Source organism: Dermacentor silvarum, chromosome 4 (assembly GCF_013339745.2).
Source record: "Dermacentor silvarum isolate Dsil-2018 chromosome 4, BIME_Dsil_1.4, whole genome shotgun sequence".
In the NCBI taxonomy this organism is placed as follows: domain Eukaryota; kingdom Metazoa; phylum Arthropoda; class Arachnida; order Ixodida; family Ixodidae; genus Dermacentor; species Dermacentor silvarum.
This window is the reverse complement of record NC_051157.2, coordinates 170,205,941-170,230,462: the sequence shown is the minus strand read 5'-3', so window position 1 is coordinate 170,230,462 and position 24,522 is coordinate 170,205,941.

Below are 24,522 nucleotides of genomic sequence, written 5' to 3'. Positions count from 1 at the left end.
TGCAGTAAGTCAATACCGAGAATAACTGCGTGTGTACACCGCTGCAGAACCAGGAATTCAGTTGGGAACACCTTTCCGGCCAACAAGACGTAAACGACGCGAACTCCCAGAGGATGAAGTATTTCTCCGCCGACACCACGAAATCTTGTAGATTCGTGCCAAGAAAACATAACTTTTTGGGCCGATGCGATCTTTGAAGGAACGACTCATAACAGAAATGGTTGCACCAGTCTCCACTAAAGCCGTTGCACATACTCCATCTATTAACACCTTTATCTTGTTCTTAAACACCGTAACTGGCGGAGGCATCTGAGGTAAGTCATTTTGTGCGACCTCACCTCCATCGGTCGCGCCGGCTAGTTTCCCGGCGGTGGCGGTGGTGATAGCCGCCGTCGCGGTGAAGGCGAGCGGCGTAGTCGGGCGGACGGAGGTGTCAAACTACGGTCAGAAGCGGGTGAACTATTGCGCCGATTCTCTTGCCGTGAGGTTCTCCTTGGAATAGGCGGACCAGGGATCGTTGTTGTGACCATTTCCGGCGCTAAGAAACGTTGATGGCGAATCGTATCGGGATGTTTCCCTGCGCCGACGACAGAACCGAGCTATGTGTCCGGTAGCACCACAACAATAACACAAAGGAGGTTGGCGATATGCGTTGTACTCCTGAAAAGCATTGTCGCGACGCTGTGGAACAAATGCATCTTCACGCGGCTCCTGGTGTGTAGCGGCCGGCTGACGAGGATAGCTGAAGCGGCGTTCGTAGCGCGACTCTGGGTAGTGATTGGGCTGCGGCCTCGGTGGCGAGCGAGGACTGTAGTTGTAGTCCTCTACGCCCGTTGCAGCGATGGAAACGTGATGAGCGGGGGCTGGGATTGGCGCAGCATCATAAGGTGTCGAGTTCACGTGTCGGGTGAGCTCTTCCCGTACTATCTCACGTATTGTAGACGCGAGATCAAGGGAAGTGTAGTCGTCAACACTCGCAACGGTAGTCACATTTGGTAACCGACCGAATTTAGGCGTGATACGTCGCATCTTCAGGGTCTCGAATGTACGACAATGCCGTATGACGTCAGCTACTGTAGCAAGGTTCTCTTTGCCGATGAGGAAGTGGTATACATCCTCGGCAATTCCTTTTAAGAGGTGGCCGACCTTGTCCTCCTCTGACATGCGAGGGTTGACGTTCTTGCAGAGCTTCAATATAGCCTCAATATACGTCGTGCACGTCTCGCCTGGCACTTGGGCTCTTTGCAGTGGCGTTTGTTCAGCCTGCTTCTTCTTCGCGACTGAGTCCCCAAAACACTCCGTTATTTCCGACACGAACCGATCCCAAGTCGTGAGGGTGTCCTCATGGTTGTCAAACCACACAAGTGCCGTGTCCGTTAAGAAAAAAGTTGTCGCAGTTTCACCTGAAAGGTGAAGCATCAATTGCGATAGCAAATTTGTAGAGAGATATACGGAGTAATGATATTAGCTTTATCAGCTGTATAAACTTGGACATGCAGCAGCACCGGCAACGCGCCGAACTGTTGTCGACGCCGTCGGCATTTTGCCCGCGTTCGCTCAAAATGCGTGCGGCGTTGGTGACTGTTGCCGGAGCCTCTGATATAAATAGGCACTTGGTGCCGCAGCTAAACGTCGCCTCCCTTCCCTCCCCCTTCCCCCCCCTCCCCCACGGCCTCTCGCGCATCGGAAGAAGGCGCGTTTGCTCTACATATATGGTGATTGTAAAGGAGGAAAGAGACGCCTACTTCTGCAGCCCTTAAGGAAGCACGGCGCAGAACGCGCGTTTGTTCTCCGCCGTGCGTTCACTCCCCGTGAAAGAGCGCGTCCCTCGCGCCCTTTCACTCGCACATACAGCGTTCGGCGGCGCGCGGCCACGATTTCATCTCCATTGACGTCATACGGAACCTCACGGCGACGGCGACGGCGACGGCGACGGCGACGCCGACGGCAGAAATCTGCTTTTGAGTGTCCATATAATTGCTATCGCAATAAAACACGACGTGGGACAGCTGAGTTGCCGCATCCCAATGATAATAGTTGCTCACCCGTTTGTAGTGAGTGAGCCACTCATCCACGTCCTCGCCAGACTTGCCTCCAAATGTACGAGGCTCTATCAGGTGCTGACGCTGCCAGGGACCAGCCGCGGCTGAAGCAGGTACCGAAGGGGCCGCTGTAACCAGGGCAGGGGCTGCAGCTGTAGGAACTGGTACAGTCCGGGTTCCGTCTTCACCGCGAGGCATCTCGACCACCAGCGGCAAGGGCGGCAGTTCAGCAAGGCGGCGACTTCGGCGCAGATCAGGTGGTTGCAGAACCATGTTGCGTGGTTGAGTACCCAGCACCTTCCACCTCAAAACTGTTACGGATGAGGCGTGTTTATTTACAGGTGATGGATGAGAGTCTAGGAAAGCAGTCCAGCCTCGGTTTCTTTCTGCGCTCCGCACACCAAAAGATTCGTCGTCGTCTTCCTCTTCCTTTCGCCTCAACCAAGGCGTTACAATATATATATATATATATATATATATATATATATCCGTGTGCGCAATACTTCATGTAATAACTTCTCCGACTGGCCGGCTTTCTTGTGGCTGCCACTATTGACAGCGAATGGTGCTGATGGCTACTCGAACACGCCAGTCACATCGCAGCAGATCGTGACTATAATGATCTGGATAAGCCAGCCAGAACAACATATAGGTCACAAATAGTTGGCACAATCGGCGGATGATGTGTAAAATTGCCTTTCGGAAATAGATTTCTAGCTTAGCAGACCTGATAACGGTATTTGTGATTATGGTGCCTAGACGCTCCTTCATCAATCGTCATTTCAGAGCGCCACAGATTCGTTTGTGGCGTCACGAAGAATGAGATCAAAAGAGGCATGGGAACGTCATTCAGTGCATGAGCGTCTTCGTATATTTTGACGATATCGCATGCAACGGTACAAAAAATTGTCGACACATGTCAATTATACGCGTGGACCTAAATACAGGGTTAGGAAAATTTTAATGTCAATAACATTCTAGCAGGGCCAGTTTGTGTCTACCTATCCTGTCTATCTTTCCGCTTCAAGTCGTCCTTAATAAAAACAAGACTTCAAAATTTGTACAGAGCAGGGCGGATTGCAACCCGCCTCCCACAGGTTCTTCAAGCACAGCAGCGCGATGCTTACGCGCTGCCTCACAAATGCCCGCGAGAGCGAAGGATTCATTCTCAATGTTAGAACGCAGCAGCGCACCCAATCTCGGAGGACATGCCATCTCGAGTGGGACTTCGCGCGAAAACCGCTAGGTGGCGCTGCGGTTTCTAGAGAACTCGCCAGAATGAAACAGAGACATTGAATTGGATGCAAAGAATGGAAACAAAATGAAACATGGAGATTTATTAGAATGAGAAGGAAGAAATTAGAAGGGACAATCTGTGCGATAACACAAAGGGCAGTGCCTTGCTGCAAATTTGAGGTACGAGCCGGTTGCCTCGGGACAAAAACATACCGGAGCGAAAATTCGGAACTAGACGAGACATGTGTATGCTGCAGCAAAAATCCGGAGACCACTCAGCACATGCTAATCGAATGCGAAGGGATCCACCCAGCGAGAACCATATAGTAACGCACACCTTCCAGAAGCGATTTGGTTTAAAGCGGACGGAAGCATCAAACCGGCCAGCAGTCAAGATAAGCAAGAGGCGTTTAGAGTGTCGCGGGGGGGGGGGGGGGGGGGGGGGGGGCAGGGAAGAGATTGATACGGCAGGATCCGTTACAGGCATAGGTAGCGATACAAGGTAAATAGAGAAGTTGCGAGGAGGGAAAAAAGGATTCTGCAGATATATACCAAAATTCTAGAGCGCAAAAGATGTACAGCATACCTGAATAAATCAAGCAGGCTACGTGATCATTTTACACCGCCCCGTCTTTCAAAAGGGATGCCAACAAATCACCATCAAGAAGTGAGATAGAAGAGCATGGCTGAAGTTCACGCCTCATACCTGACTCGCTTCCGTTGTGTCAATACGGCGTGTCGGTGCGTTGCGTGATTGCTAATCGCGTTTATCTCTACAGTCAAGCCCAAACCCCATGAGAGCGATTTCGCGCGTGATAGCGAGGAGCGAGCGGGAGTCGAAGCTGGGACCTAAGCCGCTATTCTGGACATTCCGCCATTTTCTTCGAAGCGTGACGTACGCGCGACGCTTACAAAATGGCGCCGATAGCCCCGATTTGCTTTCGTAACGTGACGCAAATTTGACGTTTCGCCTAGAAACTGTAATGTAGGCATTGAACATAGCGTGGTTGATAAAGCAAAACAGTTTTCCTCCCCAGTAAAAATAAAGCAGCTAGCTCAACGCGTACGATTATTCCATCAAAATCGTTTCTCGCTTCCGTCGTCTGCATGCGCGCAGGTTGTCGTCTGCTTGATTATCTAGGATGCGTGTCCTCGGGAAACGGAATGAGCCATCGTATATTGGTGCCCACGCGCTTGATTTCTACCTTGAGACAACATACGTGACCTACTAGTGGTGATCAGCGCACGCTCTAGGCCGCGTTATCGCTATCTCGTGATCCGCAAGTGACTCAGCCCGACTCGTCTGGCTGAGAAGCCGCCGAATATCATCGATAGCGTTGCGCGTGCCACAGGTATCCGCTTGAGCGACGCAAACGCCGGCACTGCCATCTCTTGTGCACTTCGCTGCTTACTCGCACCGCGAGAGGATAAAACCCCTATATTTATAAAAGTAGCGCCATTCTTAGATCTTGCCGCCACCGCGCTCACCCCGGCGCTTCCTCCTCGCCCTCTCTTAGCCGCCTCCTGTCGCCCCAGCCTCCTCCGCTCCCCCATTGGCCAATCCGTGTCACGTGGAAGTTCGCGTCGTGCTTTTGTATATTTTTTTTCTTTCCAGCGCGCTCCGACTGCCATTCTCGGGCCTGTGCGACGAAAGTGCTGTACGCACAAACGGATCAAACGTGTTAGGGACAAGAACTTCGTTGTGATGGCATGCTGCTGCGCCTTAAGTTGCCGCAACCGACAAGGCGAGGGCAAAAGGCTTTTTTTGTTTACCATCCGGCGTGCGCAAACGCTTGCTGCACACTTGATATTTGCGCCGTCTCGCATCGTCGCGTTGCTACTTCCAAAACGGCATTATTAAGACCAGTTACTGACTGACGAAGCAAAATCGCGCCTCAAAAACGTCTCTGCAGGGCGCGATCGAAGTTTTCCTCGGATTTCCTCTGGTAGCGCGTTAGCTGTCGTCTGCCACGGCAGGCCCGACGCAGGCGGCGCCACTGTCGATATCGCGCCTCGATCGCGCTGGTCGCGCCGAGCGCGATAGTGGAACGGAGGAGGAGGGAAGTGGATGGCGCTACATTTATAAATATAGGGGCTTTACGAGAGGAAACTTCAAGGCGCCGTCTTGCGTACATTTCTTTTTGCAAATTAAGCTGTCACCGTTTTCATAGCCTTTGATGACGCGAGAAGTCATTAATATTGATTACAATACAAACGCAATAGTGAAAAGTGCGAAATGTCGCAGAAAGTTTGCTAGTTTCAACCAATATTATTTCAAATAAACGTGTTTTTAATAAAAATGATGGTGCAAAACACAAATGCCAACACCACCCGAGAGCGATGCAAATGCTATGAACACGCGTTGAGAACAAAAGATTTTTATGGCCCGAAATGACAGGGAAAATGCGGCGATACGCATGCCTCTCCACTGTCATTGCATATGGCCGCTCATTACCACAATTCGCGCGGCTCCTCGCACCACAAATTATGGCGGAAAATCTCTGCAATGGCGGCCCAGCGCAACGTCACGCAACGTCAAATTGACGTTTGCGAAACGGCCCTTCCTGTGACGCTCCTCACGGGATATTCCTTCAGCCAATGAACAAGCTGACATGCCGGCTATCTTGGAACGCCACCATGCATATTCGCGAAATTGCAGATGCATTGCACGAGCTTCTGCATGCTACCGTCCACTTTCTTTTTAAAGCACTAAAGTCGCAATATAGGCGCCAAGGACCACAAAAAAGTATTAGTCGATAAAACTTGCAGCTCCACGTCACGCTTCGTCATTCTGACGAAAACGCAAAATTGCATTTTGCAAAACTTCCGTTTCCCTACACAACTTTCGAAACACGTGACCTCGGGACAGCCAATGAGACAGCCAAGATGGCGGATAATGGCGGCCGTGCAGCCGCCATGCGTGTCCAGAATAGAGCCCCTAGTCACAACACCATAGGCACCGGGCGCGGGATGAGTTTGCACCGGTGGCGCCTTCATACGGCGGCGCTTCGAATTTAATTCGACCGGACCGGGCGCAGCTGGCGCTTCAGCCAGTACGTCGATTTAGTATGTTCCGCCGTTTCTTTCTTTTTTTCTGTTTTGCGTTACCTAAATACTACATGAAACCAAATCTGATCAAACAGGCTGCGTTTTTGGGTGCACGAACAGTTACTGAAACATAACTGAAGATGGTTAGGCCACTCAATTTAATCGTTTTTCATCGCGGCATCGCGTTTTTCAGGCGGAAAGACTGTATATGGGTGGTCCAACAGCACGTATACAGTGCTCAGCAAATGAAACGCTATACGCGAAGCGCATGATCGCTGGCGCTTTTTGCACCGACTGTATACGCGCTGGGGACACCGAATTGATGCATCGTGGGGTACAGTGAAAGCGAGAACCTTTGTGACGCATTGTGACTGCATTTGGTCCCACGGCTATAACGTAACGCTCATGCACCTGTGGAGCGAAAAAAAAAAACGAAAACGGGGGCAGCCGCGCGCCCTGAGTATCGCGCTTCAATTGCTGAGCACTGTACCTACAATCAACCACAAAATTTCGCCGAACACAAGATCTGAGAAAACGCTGAATATTTGCGCAGCCTAGCATTCGCATTTACAACCTCTATCAATTTATGTGAACAACATTGTGATGCTCGGTTTTACTGACTACCGTTACAGGCTGCTCGGAAATTGAACGTCTTTTGAGATCCCGTGGTCCGTAAACATTTATGGATGACTGTACGTTTCCGACGCTGCTTTGCTATATGGTCTATTCTAACATTAATAAAAGAGCCGCTCGCACGCAAGAGCTTCGTGTCTCATGTGAAATGCCTGTCTTCGCTTCCGCGGGTGTAGCGGCTCCGGAGCTTGGGCACCAAAAGCGAACACTGCGATTTGTAGTCGTCAGTTTGATGTTTTCTCAGCGTATCAGTCTTTCCTTTATATGGTATATTTTCCTTCCTCGCGCTTTCCTTTCCAACTCTGGTTGCGCCCGGTACATGACTGCTTGCTGAGCATTGACAGCGAACGCAAACGCATCCGCGTGTGCACAATCACTGCCACTGACGGCACTCGGCGCGCTGAACTTTGTGGAATGGACCATGACTGAAAATTGGGCTAGTTTATAAGACATTAAGAATGGCGAATCATTGCAACGAGAAAAAGAATTACAACGACCAGAGAACGGGAACTCACTGACACATGTGCGATCGGCGAAGCAGCTCGAGAAAAAGAAAAAGAGACTTCTGCCTCCCCCTTTTTTCTTTGTCCATAATTTTTGTATTTTTCGTCTATTTCCATGATTAAATACGCGACAATGTTAACGCGCAAAGCAAAATAACACCTGGAATACAACTACTGGAGATCCACGTCGTAGCTTGCCGCGGTGAGCTCTGTTCGCGAGGTGCATTTGCATCGCAATTTGCGCTCGTTTTCTGCTTTATATACTATACCTGGTGCTACGAATGTGATCTGCCTCGTACAAGTGACGAGCTTTGTCAAAAGTAAACACACGAAAATGCGTTTTCCGGTACGTCAGCCATCAAAACCCGCAGTGCGAAATCACTGGAAGCACAGTGAGCGCCTTCGCCCCGTCCTCTGCTTCACATGCCAGTGCTCAGACAGTTGCCGTTCGCGGCGCTGTTCTCTCTAGCACATTAGGGTGCCTCGATGCCAGCGCCGCCGTTCAGGGTGGTGCCATCCTTTGACCGCCCCCGCGCCGCCGCTTTCTCGCTGCGACGCCATCTTGAATCACAGCGAGCGGTTGCGATTGCTTGGTGCCGGTGCTAAGTTCGAGACACAGTGCTCGAGGATGCTTCGCTGACGCTTCTACTTGCTGGACAGTGTTCAGCCGCATGAATGACAAGCTTGTCAAGTGCATCGAGTCGACATGACGGGCTGTTGTGTTCCCAAGTGCACCGGATCGACGCGTAAACGGCTTCGTTGTTTACGCTTCCCCCGGGACCCAGAGCGAAGGAAGGGATGGGAAGCCCAAGTAAAGCGGTATCACTGGAAGACAACGGATAGCTCCTACATTTGCGAGGTAAGTGTCAAGAAAGTTTAGACTATCGCACCATGTTTTTCATTTAAATAAGAAAGTATTCTCTGATCCTCGCTCACGTACTTACGTTCGCTCACTGCAGCGATGCTGTCTGAGTAGCCTATGGTTTGCGAGCACGCGTCGCATAGGCTTTTGCCGTTCTGATCTGCGCAGTCTATGCGAGGAGTACCCTTATTTTAAGGACTGACGAAAATGCTTCGCCGCGAAATAGTCTTACATTAGCTACAAATCGTCATGTAAACCACCTATTTTACTTTTGCACGCGAAGCACACATCGTGTGTGTCTCTTGTTTCTTTTTTTTTCCTCAGTTTCTTTTTTCGCTACTGGTTATTTGGGACTAAAGAACGCAGTGCTTCTTCTGGGGAGAGCGGCTGTTGTGTACGTGGCAAGCGAAGCATTGTGATTTTCTCTGATTTCTCAGCAGATATCTTGCGGATCTCAGGTTGTTACGTTATATAGCTGATTTTTCAGACGAATATATTTGTAGCGTGGTGCTCGTAAGCCGATGGTCAATCGTGCTCATTCCCGATCGTAGTGGGTACTGTGACGGTCTTTAAATGCCTGTGCACGGTATGCCCAGGTGTAGTAGAGTTAAGGGGCATCATGGGACCAAAATGTTTCGGCGCTTTCTGGCATAGTGTCTGTTGTAGTCTGTGCATTTCTTCGAAACGTGTGAAGCGAAATAATACAGCATTACTTCCGCGAAAATTTATTTTTAAGCGCTGTAATGGGTTTTCTGTATTTACAAGGCCACTTTTCATATTAATAATCACTTTTGTTGTTTTACTTGTACTTAGAAACACTTTGAAGAGGACCAGTACGAGGGAAATCGACAGGATTGGGCGCCGTCTGTTAATGTCAACAGCCCTACATCATCATGGACTATATTTTCGAAGTGAAAAACATTGCTAATCTGTATTTGACTGTCTAAGTTTCATTTACGGTTTTTGTACGCGATATGTATGCAGTGGTGTTTATTTTGTTCAGTGTAGTTATCAGTGTTCTAATGGCTATTTATAAAATGTTCTGTACTCGCCATCGATGTGTTAGGCTGATGCGACGTATTCGATGGTAGCTGATGTATTCTGGCTGGATATCTTGATTAATATTACCCGCGGTTGCGTTTTCTTGTTTGTATTCTTGTTTTCTATTTATATTGTGTGTAATAAGGTTTATGTACTCACTTTAAATCCCCCCCCCCCTCCCATGTAATGAATAAATTTAAGAAAAACTCTCCCTATCCTGAATTGTGTGTGTCGAGCCTACCTTGCGAATTTTTTTATCTCATCTTTCAACATAACCTTCAGGCGCCACACAGTACATACAATTTTTCATGTACATATCTCTTTCATTATTGACTGCGTACTAGACATTACTAAGTAAATGTATTTTGTGCGTCGTTTGGCTTCTTGTGTGTACTACGCAAGATTAACACAGACAAGTTACGTTACATTTTTCTCTACAGCACTAACTAAACCTTATTTTCACATCGCAGTTATTTTTACACCAGCTTAATCCTGTAAGCACAGTTTTGTGGGCAAAAAAAGCAAAATTGCGCGTAGATATGGTCAAATAATTGCAACGAACGCGAAGAGCACGCGCAACGCAAAGGAAACTAACCGCCGTGCGCGAGTGGGTGGGTACGGTAAAGGAGGCGTGACGTGTAAGCCAAAATACAAAAGCGAAAAAGAACTTCCACACACAGTGGGTCGCAAACCTTGTATACCAAGCATCGAAGCGAAAAAAAATGGTGCGTATTGCAAACATACACACGGCATATTAAATGTGATTGAATTAGGCAACGTGGGGCATGCTCCCCGCGCCATACATTTACGCCTTCGACCTTCGACGAGTTAACGGCTATTAGTTATAAAGATGTGCAGATGCGATACCGATAAAAAGATCCTCATCAAGGCAAAGCACTTGAAGCGCGCCGCGAGTAACACTATTTATGAACGCAAGCGTAGCTACAGTGACTAGAAAAATTCTAGCCACTGTAGCGTAGCTGAGTCTAAGCTCGTGTGATTCAATATGGCGGTGCCAGCGGGGTTGTCTCCACCCTGAACGGCGGCGCTGGCATCGAGGCACCCTATAGCACATCGCCGACGCGACGCTGGCGCCTTACAACGGCCGGCCGGTGCCTATAGCCACTGACCCACCGCGGCCGGTTGCGACGAGCAAGAAAGGGGGTTCGGAGTACGTCAAGCCCATCGGTCATAATACTAGGCGGAAAAGACGCAAGCGGTTGGTCCACTCTTTCAGTTTCTTACGAGCACTGTATGCGTTGTGTGGTTTCCGTTTCGGGTCAGATGCTGCTTGCAATAACGTTCAGTGCCTTACTGGACGCCAGTTGTCTCGGTCAAGTTTGACCTAAAACTGAACTTTGATCGATCTGAAACAACCTACGTGACCGAGCTAGTTGGTAGTCTATCATAACATACGTAGGCAGTGCACGTGTTCATGGAGTCTCAAATTTAGGCATCAACCAGTCTGCTCCGCATATATCAGGCCACACATGAAGGGAATATCGTATGGACTACCAGCTAAATACAGTCGATAACACGTCACTTTATGCTAGCTGTTGCACATTGTTGTGACTTCGGGGTGGAGGACGATAGACGGACTCTTTGAGCAGACGAAGAAGAAACTGAAAAGCTTTATAGAATATTTCCAGATAGTGTGCAATAGCGTACATGTAGGCTGTAAGAGCGCATCAGACCGACTGGGCGGCTGGTGGCGACTCTCTGTCGATAGGACCCAGACGGGGCGGTTGCTGACGTCACCCGCGTCGTATTGTGTCGTCGCGTCTCCTTGGCGACTCGTCGACAGGACCCAGAGGGACGGGTCGCGATGATGGCCGGGGCTGCTTGCAATTACCCGCGCCGAATCCATTCGACGCGGATAAATCGGAGTTCCTGTCGCCTCGATGATAGGGTTGTAGTATGGCACAAGCAACACTGTGTTTCCCTTTTTTATTATTTTTTACTGAACATGCCTTGGAACATAATCGCAACAGCTATCGCGGAGCAAAACAAATGCCTGGCGAAATCCCCACGAGCTGTCGTATATGTTCTTTTTTAGCGACATGCGATGTATGTAGGCGATGACAGCAACCATCTTTCGCGTTGCGTCATGAGCCTTGAGACAGCGACTTATATCTAGGAAGTAAAAAAAACAAGAAAGAACGAAACTACAACGCCGTTTGTCATAGGCAGCTCATAAAATTCAGGCGGGGACGGCCGGCAGCGTCCGCGAAGAGACCTAGCTTGGAAAAATTGCAAGCACCCTACGCGAGGAAGTTGTTTTGTAGGAAGACGAAATATCTGGTTTGTTTTAGTTGTTGCATAATTCAGCATTCTACTTTGAACTAGGAAGCACTTAAAGAAATACGCGTGGACGCATAGTGGTGTCTTGCGCAATTCTGTTGTTTAGCTAGGTGACGTCATCTTCCTCAGTAATTTTCGAGATTGTTTGCGCTGAATGGATGAGTGCTTGAAGATGCAGGGATAAAAGGCAGATTTAAATATTAATACTGTCGCTTGAAAGAGCCAATGCAAATCATGTGTATCCTCCTAACACCCGAGCACACCTCACGGACATGATCGTCTTTGAAGACTTTTCTTATTGCCTGCTGATAGGATGGGCACAGAAAACCGCGGCTCTATGTGCGTGGATAAACTAACGACCTCCACAAGGCTGCTATGGTAAAGACTGCATTTCGATGTTTAAACACACAGGTGAATACGTAACATCACGGGCTTCGTAATGGATTTTCATTATTACGGCCTAGATGACAAAAGCAACCTCATGGTTGCATTTACACGTTTCTGGCCACACAGTCAGCTAGATCAAATTGATGTCACTTTTCCCGAAAGCTGATGGCAAGACTATCATCAAACCAATTACGTACAGTCCTACAAACACCTTACTTTATATTCAGTATAAATATTTTATGTAGGGGTTTCTTAGCTAATTTCACAAATATTGAAGGCAATGCGTAACAAGGAGTGTAAGGAAGATACGAGGCCGTCTTTCAAGCAACAAAATGAATACGTTGCTAGATAATGCGTTGCCCTGTACCCTTTCCTGATTCCCACTTTTTCACTGTTTAAAGGGCAGAGGGTGTGTTATTCATTGGAAAGAAATGTTATACAATCTAAATGTTGATTTACTTTGTTGCAGGACATGGGAGCTGTATGAGGCCGCATAACCGCGCGCATTTTTTTTCACACGTCCCCAGCCATGTGATGTACAAGTGGTACTATACGCTCCACTGTACGGACATGTATGAAGTTAATAAAGCAAGAAATAAAAGAAACGTCTCACAGAGAACATGAAAACAGTTCAAGCACAAGTAGAAAATAATCCATATTCCTGCTGCTGCGATTGCTACTCATCAAGGAATAAATGCTAGAAAAAGCAGGGGCTGTCAAGCGATGACCAAACGTGTGGCATTCAACTAAAGTAGTTCATTGCGCTGTTCAATGTAGTGTGTGGCTTTTAGGTGCGGCAGGAAATGCGCTATACCGGGGGCACAAACAACGGCCTATTCAAATCGTTTATGCCGCAAGGGAAAAAGGACGATCTGAAAATGGAAGTGCGGCAGTGAAATTCACATAATTACTGGCAGTGATCTCGCCTTTGTGCGATACGATAACATACGATGCCTATCATTCTAGTGATTCAAAAGAGATAGCCTCAACAGCGCACGACGGCTTTTGTGCGGTTCGCATATGTTTGTATATATATATATATATATATATATATATATATATATATATATATATATATATATATATGATAAAACGTTCATGATAACACGTTCTGATCGGTTTCAAATTGCTTCCAATTTTCTACCCACTTAATCTGTCCGTGGGTCCCTTCCACTGTGGCACACTCGATTATTGGTCGAACATTGGTAGTAGGTATGCATTTGCTTGATTTCCTGAAGTACGCTTTTAAAGTTTCGCTTAATAAAGTTCAGCATATATCCTGTCTTTAACGTTAAATATTTCATGTGCGCAACTACGATGAGAAGAGTGCGCCCAAGTGCTTCGTGTTCTCAGGCACGGCAGTATTTTCGTTGTTCAGACGGTAATTACAACATACGCTACTCCTTTTATTGCGATAGCAATTATATGGACACTTCAACCGGATTTCTGCCGTCGGTGTCGCCGTCGTCGTCGCCGTGAGGTTCCGCATAGATTCCAAGGGCGATAAAATCGTCGCCGCGCGCCGTATGCGCGAGCGAAAGCGCGCGGGGGACGCCCGCTATCACGGAGGGCGAACTCCCCCGCGCGCTATCACGGAGAGCGAACGCACGGTGGAAAGCAAACGCGACCGTCGCGCGGAAGGTCGAGGGGGTATGGCAGGGAGGGAGGCGGGGCGGCGCTGTGCTCCGGCACCAAAGGCGCATCTTGCCACTCAATCTCCCACGCGAAAGCAAGAAACGGGAAGAGGGGGGGAGGGGGGGGCAGCTTCTCCTCTGCCAACTTCTCCTCTGCCCTTTGCCTGCCGCACCGTCTCTTATCTCCACACGGCTCTGACCTTTGTATGCGCTGTGCCTTCGCCGCTCAGTTTCCGTTGAAGCGATAGACCGCGCGAACCTGCGCTTGCTGCCAGCGTTTTGACAGTCGTTGGCTGCGGTCATTCAGTGTGATCTATTCATCTTTGCTTGTGCGCGCTGACACCACGATTGTTATTTCAGTTAGTAAGCCAATGTGTCCAAGTTTATGCAGGCGATAAAACTACTATCCCTACTCCGAATAGCTCTCTACTAATTTGCTATCCCAATCGATGCTTCGCCTTTTGGGCGAAACTGCGACATTTTTTTTCGGCTACAACAGATGAGGCTGCATTTTGATATATTTGCGTTTACGTATCAATACCTGATTACGAAGCCTTCGCGCAAAGTAAACGCTCATTTTCATGCCCTTTTTGACGATTTGTTTTGTTTCTATTTGCTTGTTCTCCCCCTATTAAAGTGGAAAATCATTCATTCGTATCACTATTATTGTTATTCTTTTGGCACTCATAGCAGAAAAACTAACACAAACTTAGAATATCGAACTGCTTCACTCATGGACGTCCATCAAAAGCACTGGTGGCCCTACCCTTTGTCATATTATACCTGTAACAGATAAAAGTTGTATAAATAGGAGTAACGTGCCTCAGCCTGGCTTGCCAATGCTTCGACGAGTGGTGGTATCATTGTCAGAGGCATTTCGCTACGATATGGTACGCACCTATCGAAACGTTGGAACGGCCAGTCTGAGGCTATTTGCACCCGTTTATGAAACCTTTATGCTAGAACGTGTTTCCATCCGTCCAATCCTAGAGCAGCGCATTTCAAGTAGTCAATTTCACCTTGAATTTTCTCTTGAGTTTTAACTCGTAGTTGACTGTGCAGTCCCGCCGAACTGCCATCCCACGCCTTCATCGCGCGTTCGAAACCGGCAGACTTCCACGAACTGTTTCCTTCCTCACACAGGTGCGCTTCCAGAAATATAAACACCAGGTATATAACCTCACGGGTGGCACGTGCGTGCTGTACATCCGGGCTTCTGCGCCAAGGAATACGAACACGCTGGCGAATGTCGCTTTAGGAGCGAGCGAGCGGACAGGACGATGACGTCCCCGTAACATACACTCTCATGCCGCACCACGGGGTCCCTTGCGGCCGAGGGAGCGTGCCCAGGCGTGGCCAGAGTAGGAAAACAAGTTCTTGGCGTAGTAGTAAGTGGTTCGTGAGGAAAGGGAAAGGTTGACGCTATCTTCTGCGGCCCTTGAGGGAGCACGGCTCAGCGCCATGATCACAGAGAAGTAGCATTCCGCGTTTTCTCTTCGCTGCTGCAGCACTGCCAAGCAGTATCGCGTCTTGTCTCAGCTTAAGATCTTTTCATTTATCTACTTCGTTGGCGCTAACCTCTCACCGCTCCTATAGTCCCTTCGCTTTCGCCGAAGATCGCGGTCGTCTGTGTTACGTAATCAGCTGGGCCGGCGGTTGCACTTAAAAAAAAAAAAAAAAACATGTCGGTGTCTCCAGTGAATCGCATATCTGTGGCAGGGAGGCGGTGCCTTACGCATGCATGTATGCAAGCCTCGGGCACTTATCGGACTTTCCGGGGCAATCGCAGTCTGCGTGATCGGGCGCCGCGATATGCGTAGTTTTTCTCTGTCGGTTTGTTTTCACGCATGTGACTGTTGGTTAGATTGATAGGACCAGCCTGGAATGCACAGAAAAGGCCAAGGTTGTACGCCTTCGGTATACATCCATTCATTTAATTCATTTACGCGTTTTCAGCTGGTGAAGTGCAGTAATGACGTCAATGCGTCAAGGGGATGATAGTAAATGGCAGTACATTAAAAACGAGAGAAATAGATTGAGAGCCCTTAATTCCACTATGTGAATGTGGAAGACCGGCGAAGCGGTTGGTTTTGTTTAATTATATTTTAAGTTTCTTAATGTGCTGGTTATGTAAAATGGTTGCAAAGGCACAACACATCGTTGCGTCGCCATGCGCCGTATGCTGTATGTGCGAGTGAAATCGAGTTTAGGCGACCAGATTCACACCACCTTGCACCATCGGCCGCAGCACGTTGGGCCGCTGCGCGTTCGGCTTCTCGATGCTTTCGCATCCATTCGCGCTGTTGAGCGCGCCGGCGCTCCATGAAAACGCGCTCTTCTTTTTCGGAGCGAGTGACACCGGTCTTGCCCATACCGAGTCCAAGGGGCAACTGATGACGTCGGTAGGGAAATGGCTATGTCAACAGAGAATAAGACACAGCTATTGGTTGGTAGACTATTACGTTTTATCACTGACGTTTCGACACGCATCGTCCTATAGACTAGATTTTGGGCAACACGGGTATGTGCGATTCCGCTGGGACCCTTTCCGCAGTATCACCAGGATCGGCACACTTTTTTCTCATTGTTGTTCTAGGCTTCCTTTTGTCCGCGGCCGCGATCCGTCAGAACCTAGTCATATACAGATTCGCTGTAAAACAAGGGGTTTCTGTTGCGTCACACCTAGCTATTTTTATGCTATACTTTGCGAGCCCTTCTGCTCTTTCCTAGTTGAGCGTATCGCCCCTTCCGAGTAGACGTGTGTTGCAATTCCCGTATGAAAGCGAGCTACAACACCGCACAAACTTTCATTGGCACGAAAATCGAATGACACTCTTGTTTCTTGCGCAGCACTTCCGGCTCACCTCCTGAGACGAGCGGGGACGAAATTCAAAATAAATCAGAAAAAAATATAGAAAAAATAGTACAGTACAAACTTCATGGGTGTACAGTACAAACTTGAAAAATAGTACAGTAAATCATCAATTATAGCTATGATATCAAAGCATAAATCCTACAGTCGATGGTTCTATGTGTATGCGTCGTTCTTTCAAAACATGCACACACAAAGTTAACCTAAAGAACACCAACGCCGAGGTGCGAGTGATACACTAGAGACACCTAAGTCAAAGATTAGGGCCGCCTACCGTTTTTTTTTTTTCCTTCGCTTCTTTAATCGCTAATAATGGAAATAAAGAGCAACGCTCGGAATCAATCAGCTAATGACGTCTAACACGCATCATCTTATTTTGATTTTATATTGTTTTGTATTATACAGATACGGAGCTATAATCAGCTTACAATCGCGGGAAGATTCATTGCAAAATCTCTAGTCGTGCTCGTTTTTTCTTCTTTCCTTCGAGAGTGCACTTTTACAGTCGAGGACCTTCATCCTGCTGTACCCGCCGGGGTTGCCTTGTGGCTATGCAGTCACGCTGACGAGGCCGCAGGGTTCGATCCCTGTCGCCGCGGCGACATTCCGATGTGGGCGAAATGCACAAACGCTCGTGTACTGATATTTAGGGGCACGTTAAGGAAACCCAGGTGATCAAAATTCGGAGTTTCCCGCTAAGGGCGTGCCTTGCAATCGGATGGTTGCTGTGGCATGTATAACCCTGGTACGGTGACTAGATGGGTAGGTGTGCTGACCGAGCGTAGTTCACCACTTCTCCGCATCATGACGCAGAAGTGGCGCTGCTGACAGTATAACGGTTCAGCTGCGCGCAACGTCGGCTGCGCTGTGTAGACGAGCGGCGTGTTTGATAGTATCGCTGCCTGTGGTTTTAGCTTTGATGGACGCGTTATAATACCGTTCTGAGCAGTGTAGGCAGAGCCAGAAGGAGGAATTTGTTATTGTCGTCTAGTCAGAAAACACCATATTCTGAAGTCAATTTTCTAGCTTGGCCATTGGTCACATTTATTGGTATAAAGGCGGCGCTCCATCCCGTTGCATTAATGACGTAGATGCATTTTTTAAATGCATAAAACAATACTGCAGCGGTTTTATACGGTATATGGAAACGTGTTTACGTCATATTTAGTGAGTTCTAATGTTTCAATATCGAGAAATCCAGCTATTGTGTTTATTACTGTCTCAGTTACGGTATTTAAATTGTTACGAGACGAATTGTGTTGGTAAGTGCATATGGTTCACTGTTTGGTTGCAATAAAATAAAGCAATACGTCTTGGGCTAGAGTCGTGAATATATTTAAAATACAATAAAAGCTCTCATAACTTCAGTCAGCAGAGGCACCAACATAAATAGCCTAGCGCCTGCAAGGTCCCAACGTTGGTCCACCACATCAAAACATTATTCACAGCACACGCTTCCGCTTCAGGTGATTCCCCTTCTCCCTATTGCTTTCGCGCGCCATGTTCTTGCCCTTGACAAGAAAATAAAGGCATAGAACTTCACAACATCGTTTGTGAGCTCTTTCTTGTACCACTCACAGCCGATCAAATTCGGAGGATTCAGCTGCAGAAAGGATGCAAAGTCGGCGATACTGTTCTTTCGTAACTCATTTAAACTGAAGCAGAACGTTAAGGCGTCTTCGAGCGATGCTACCTGCAGTTTGTTTAGTGCTTCAGAAGCGAGCAACAGCCCTTACCTACTCATTCTGTTGAATTCAGTAATGACCCTGAGAAATCGGAGCACAATTGGTTCTTTGCAGGAACTCCCTTGCTCCGGAGCCTGCTATATAGAATATAAGCCTAGAGTCACTTTTCTTTTCCCTGTAGTAGCGCAGCGGTGCTCGATGTCGCAGGCGCTGAGCACCTTATGTGCGGCTTGCAAATTTCCAATGTCGATCGAGGAGCTCATCGACGTACGCTTTTCGGTGTACCGCTTGCTCATTAACGTCGCCGATACTGAGCAAGCTACTGAGCAGTCCGGGGCGAACATTTCCGCTGTCTTTCTCACAAATTCAGAGCCCGAATTGTAGTTGGGAGCGAAGCAGTAAGTCTCCTTGGTGGTCTTCTTTGTTGGAGCAATGCCGCCGCTAATCTCGTCGGTCATTTTTCCGACGTGGAACATTCCGCATCGCTTAGGAACTTGCAAAGAGTATGAGAGACCCGGAGCTCTTCACCTTTGAATCTGACACGAACAGACGACATACAAATGTTGCAATACGGGCTTTATCTTTATTTTTTTTATTTTTTTATTTTTTTACTTTTTATTTCTTTATTTCATTTTTTACTTTTTTTTTTTTTTTTGCTCGCAGCCTGCCACCTGTAGCAGACGACACGTGATGCGGAACCGTTCTACTGACCGCATCACCAATTTTTCGTCATGACGCGGAGAAGCGGTGAACTACGCTCCAGACGCGCCGGTCGGCACACCTACCCATCGAGCCACCGTAACCCTGGAATATTTAGCCCACACCCTACGTGAAGCGGTCTGTACAGGAGCACAAAAGAACGCATGACGAAGAATGGGAGAGGGGCAGTGTTGTGCTATATTTGTGATTTTACGTTGTTGTCTTTGTCCTTTTCCCCCCGCTTTGTTCCAACGGAACAATGCATATGGGAAGGTCAGACTGATAGCAGACAGTCGGCTACTTAACGAAGCAGTTCACGTAACCAGTCTCCACCTCACTGACGTCTGAAACAGAAAAAAAAGGTAATTTTCTTCACCGCGTGAGGCAGAACACACCTCTAAGCTTGTAACAAGCACGCTGCTCCACGCGCCATTCGACATAGCCGTATTTATGAGGAAATGTCACACATTTTATTTTCGATAAATTCGGGGGGGGGGGGGGGAGATTATATAGCAATCGACACGCTTCACTAGAGAAGGCGGCGTGCGCGTGTGTGCGCGTGTGTGCGCTTGTGCCTTGAATTAAAGACTTCATTTGAGGGTGCACCGTCACACCTAGCGAGGGAGGAGAAAAAGGCCGCAACGCCTGACGGGGCACTCCCGCGCTCGGCCTCGCGTTTTCAAGGACATCATCGTAAGGGGACATAAGAAAGCCCCTGGCTCCTGTGACTCTCTGCACCGCTTAAGTCAATATCTGCGAACTCTATCTTACTCTGTGACTCCGCGATACGTTCACAGACTCGCAAGTGATCGTAAGAAGTATACCGGTCGGCAGTACTGAAAAACAATGACAAAACTACAGCGCCGACACCAAGCACGGTTTCGTTCGAGTAGTTACGCAGATATACGTTAATGCTGTGTCACGTTCGCCGTAAACGGATGCCGTTTGCGCGTGCTTCTAAAGCTGCAGGTGCCTCTGTGGATTTCGGTTGTCTAGTTTTAATCCCAATCGATCACTTTCAAGGATACTTTCTCTTTTATGTAACGTACGTAACGTAGCGTCCAGCGCGGCGTTTGCCTAGTGCAAAAGCCATCTTGTCCACCGCATTATCCAACGAGCGCGGATCGGAGGGGACATCCCACAAAAGTGATCGACCCAAAAATACGTTATCTGACTGGTTTCACCTACTGGTCCGATTACAGCAAGTGCAGGCGTGCATGGTCCACAGTGTCACTCATTCGAAAATAAGACATGACCCGCCATGGCGGCTTAGCGGCTATGGCGTTGCGCTGCTAAGCACAAGGTCCCGGGGTCAAATCCCTGTCAGGGCAGCCGAATTTCGGTGGGTATCAAATCGGAAAACACTAATGTACAGTGCATTGGGTGCACAGTAAAAATCCCCAGGTGTTTAAAGACAATCTACAGTCTCCCACTACGGCATGCCTCATAATCAGGTCATGGTTTGTATACGTAAAACCCCATAATTAAAAATAAATATCAGACATGCGAATAACAGCGGCTTCGCGAGCCCCCTGCGAGGTTGCATGAATCCATGCGCCAGACTGTAGAGTCGCTGGAAAAAAATTACATACGAAAGTGTCATATTCCAATTTCAATGGTCGCGGGATAGAGATGGTATTGACATTGCGCGGCACGCGATAATGCGGACACATCTAATGCCTTGTGCGTGCGTGCAAAAAATGCGTACATTTTCGTGCAATACCTTTGAGTCTACTAAATGGTGGCGCGCAACATATTTTACTTATGCGTTTGATTTTTTTTTTAATTTTAGCCGGAAATAGCAACAAAGGCTGTCTTAAAATTCAGGGCACCTATTTGCAATAAGCTCTAACACTAGTATATTTAAGCATATTTGGGCCATTCCTTATGCTGGGCATATTACGAGTGAAAGCCGCGCAGGCGATATCGAAGAACATTCGCGAACAAGAACCTTTGTGAATTCAACCCCTAGCTTTTTTACGCGTGAATATTTAAGTAACTAGTATCATTTTGGGCAAATCATCGAAACCAAATAAATGTAAAGCGTTATGTATACCAGAACGCCTATAGAATCATATTAATGAACCGAAATTAGCTGGCAGGTTCGTTACTCGCTAGCAGAGGAATGGAAAGTTGCCTTTGCGTTGACAGAGCCATGTTTTCAGGACGCAACAGCAACAACAGTGTAGCACACTTTGAGGGAAACATCGCCAGCTGCTTGGATCAGCGCTTAGAAGCCATGTCGTCAAGTGAAGTAAATAGCGCTTACGTGATAACAGCACACGTAAATACGAGCCCTCACGGATACGTGTGGAAGCGTAACGGGAAGCATGCAAAATCCGAAATTCGAAAGCAGTCATAAGAGCGAAAGAGGCTCTTTCATTTCGTTCGGTCTTCACGACGATGATGATGACTATTACGATGATGATGACCATAATTATCCCTAAGCATGGCCCGTGCCGCCAATGGGCCATCGGCCAAGAATCGGGTGGTTGTAGGAGAGAAAGAGAGAAATATTTATTTACAGAAAGGCAGAAAGGTCGGCCTGAGGCCGATTCTGAAGAACTAGAATAGGTAAAACTGGGAATACGGTAATGAAATTATAGGCATTACTTCTTCGCTGGCGCTATGACCGTCCAAATGGAGGCCAAAGATGCCGTCGGAAAATAGCCTTTCCCACTACAAGTTTAACGGATGCTCTTAACCTCTCCACCATTGATGCCTCAAACGTGACCATTGCCACGTATAGCGGCTTCTTTTACAGTCTATCTGATTTGCTTTGTTGGGCCCAAAGGTCAGCGCAGCATCTCAGACGGACAACGGTTATTGCTGGGCAGAGGACGGGCGGCTCCCGGGTCCCATCGCTCTTTCACCTTCTTCTTCCGTTTTTTTTTTTTTTTTTTTTTTTTTTGTCTGTGTTGTTTTGCTGTACCGCGTAGTCAACTCCCGTGTCACCCTCGTGCCCTTCATACTAGACTTCTTTCTGATAGCGGTGTTTATTCCGGGAAAGTGCCGTACCCCGTAATTGATTCGCGTGCGTCGCTGGTGGTTTCACAATAGCGCATGTTTGTAGGCGGTTCTTTGCCCTTCGTTGTTTCGCTCCCAAGTCACGAGCGCTTGTGGAAAGGCCCGGCCATTCTAGCCGCCGCATTGTCAGAACCCAGCACTTTTCTTGTTCCCGTAAAAACGCACAATACGTTCTGTCCTTTAAACTGGAATACTGTAAGCGACGCACATATATTCGTGAGCTCTACTCGAGTGTTTCTTTTTCAGTTCAAGAATGTGAAACAACTCGCTCCGCGAAGTTTTTTAAAAACAGTAAGGATTTCTAGGGCCATTAAACAAAGTGTGGCACGCGGCAATTTCTTTGCGACACCGCCTATTCACAGGCTCTAACAGACCAGCGATTGTTGTGACCATTAAGAATTGTTTTATTTCGATCCCGAATGTAGTTCTACCGGCTAGGCTGGTATTTGTTTATTTCTTTCATTTTTATAAACAAAAGTTTTAAAAAAGTACGTAGATTCAAGCTAGCCACAAAGACCAAACCATTTTCACTATAAATAGCTCAAGACATAAGTGAAAGTTATTGACACTGTCTAATAATTTGCATTATTAATATTTTTAATATCAGACCTTTTGTTCCTCAATGAGGTGGTCCATGGCATTAGACACTGTCCAAAGCTTCTTCATTATGTACAATTTTCCGTGCCACAAAAGTATGCCAGACAGCTTTCTGCGTTTTCTGCGCTGCCTTGTTGCATCATAGAGACTGTCCTACCGCTCGACTTCAAAGATTACGTAATAATTATTCTGCTTGCATTGGCGTATTTCAGAGTTCACTTGCTGTGTTTTGTCTATACGTAGATAACCATGTTGTACGATTAACTCCATGTTACGTCCGCCTCCTCGTATTCTATTTCCTTGTTTGTTTCTGTTTCCCTATCTCAAATTGTTTAGCCTGCCGCATTTGTTTTCTCTGTACATTTCTTGTTTTTGTTTTTCTCGCGTATTACTTAAGTGCACCAGTACGAAAGTTCCGTAGCTGTTCCTGTGCACTATAATAAGTATTACATCGATCGATTGTTTGATTAATTTATTGATCGATTTATTCATTTGTTATTGAGATAGCAATTATATGGACACTTCAAGCGGATTGCTGCCGTCGGCGTCGCCATCGTTGTCGCCGTGCGGTTCCGTATAAAGTCCATGGGCGATAGAATCGTCGCCGCGCGCCGAATGTGCGAGTGAAAGCACGCGGGGGACGCGCGCTATCACAGAGAGCGAGCGCACGGCGGAGAGCAAACACGACTTCCGTCGCGCGAAAGGCCGTGGGGTATGGGAGGGAGGGGGGGGGGGATGACGCTGCGACAACCGGCCGCACGTGAAAGGAGGAAAGCGGGAATGCAGCGCGGGAGGGAGGGGGGGGGGAATTGGCGAACGGGTTCATCGGTTCACCGATACTGTTCTGGATGGTAGGCATGACTGCACGTCCCAGTACAAACTCAAATGATCAAAGTTTCAGAACTTAGAACAGCTCCAAAGCGTAAAAAGCGTGCCTAGAGGAAAGCCAAAAACGCTGAGCGAACAAATGGATAGAACTCCGCCTGTTGCAGACCCTCTGTAATCACATGTATAAGCGGCATCACAAGTCTCATATTGAGTCATTACCGAAAATCGCCTCTAACTGGCCCGCGGACGTTTTGAGACATCTTTATATGCGCTCCAGCAAACGTGAAGATCGTATCGGTCTGCTCGACTCCTGTGGCGGACAAGTGCAAGCGTTGGCTGATTTTTTCGTGGTTCATTTCTCCTATGTATATATAAACCGTCATCTCACAGCACAGTCCACCAACCGCACTCTTCTGCTGGGCATTCCATCTCTGTCCTCTTTGACGAGAATCTCATCAGCGAATGCCTCAGGTTTATTGGGCCGTCTTTGTCCTGCAGCCCAAGCGGCATCCCGGCCGCCATTATCAAAGCCTACGACAGTATTTGTACCTGCGCTGAGATCCATCTTTAAGCTGTTGAAACTGGCTAAATAATTCAACTTTTCCGAGCGCTGTCTTTGAATCCGGTGCAAAACAAATATGGCAAACTATATATTGACCGATTGATCTTCTCCCTGTCATTCGCAAGTTTTTAAAATTACCATTTCACAGTGTATTGTTCTTCAGTGCAAAAAAATTCTCGTTCCAAATTAGGGTGAACTTATTTTTTGCCAGTCAACACGTACCAATCTTGCCAGCCTTATGATGCATGTTTCCCCGCATGTCACGCAAAGGGGTCAAGCTGATATGTACTACGACATCAGCAAAGCCTTCGACGTAGTCAAGTGCCCCTTACTGGCCGAAAAGCTTGCACAATGCGGTGTTGACGCTGCTGTTGTAGCCCTACTACGCAGCTATCTCCTCGGCAGGTCCTGCTTCGTGAGCGTCAATGATGAATCATCTTTAATCTATGCGGTATCCAATTGTGTACCCCAATGTTCCGTGTTAGGTTCGCTTGTCTTCTTAATTTTCATCAGTGACGTTTTCCCAGCCATTTCGAAGTCTTCGTTTGTCCTTTACGCTGTCTAC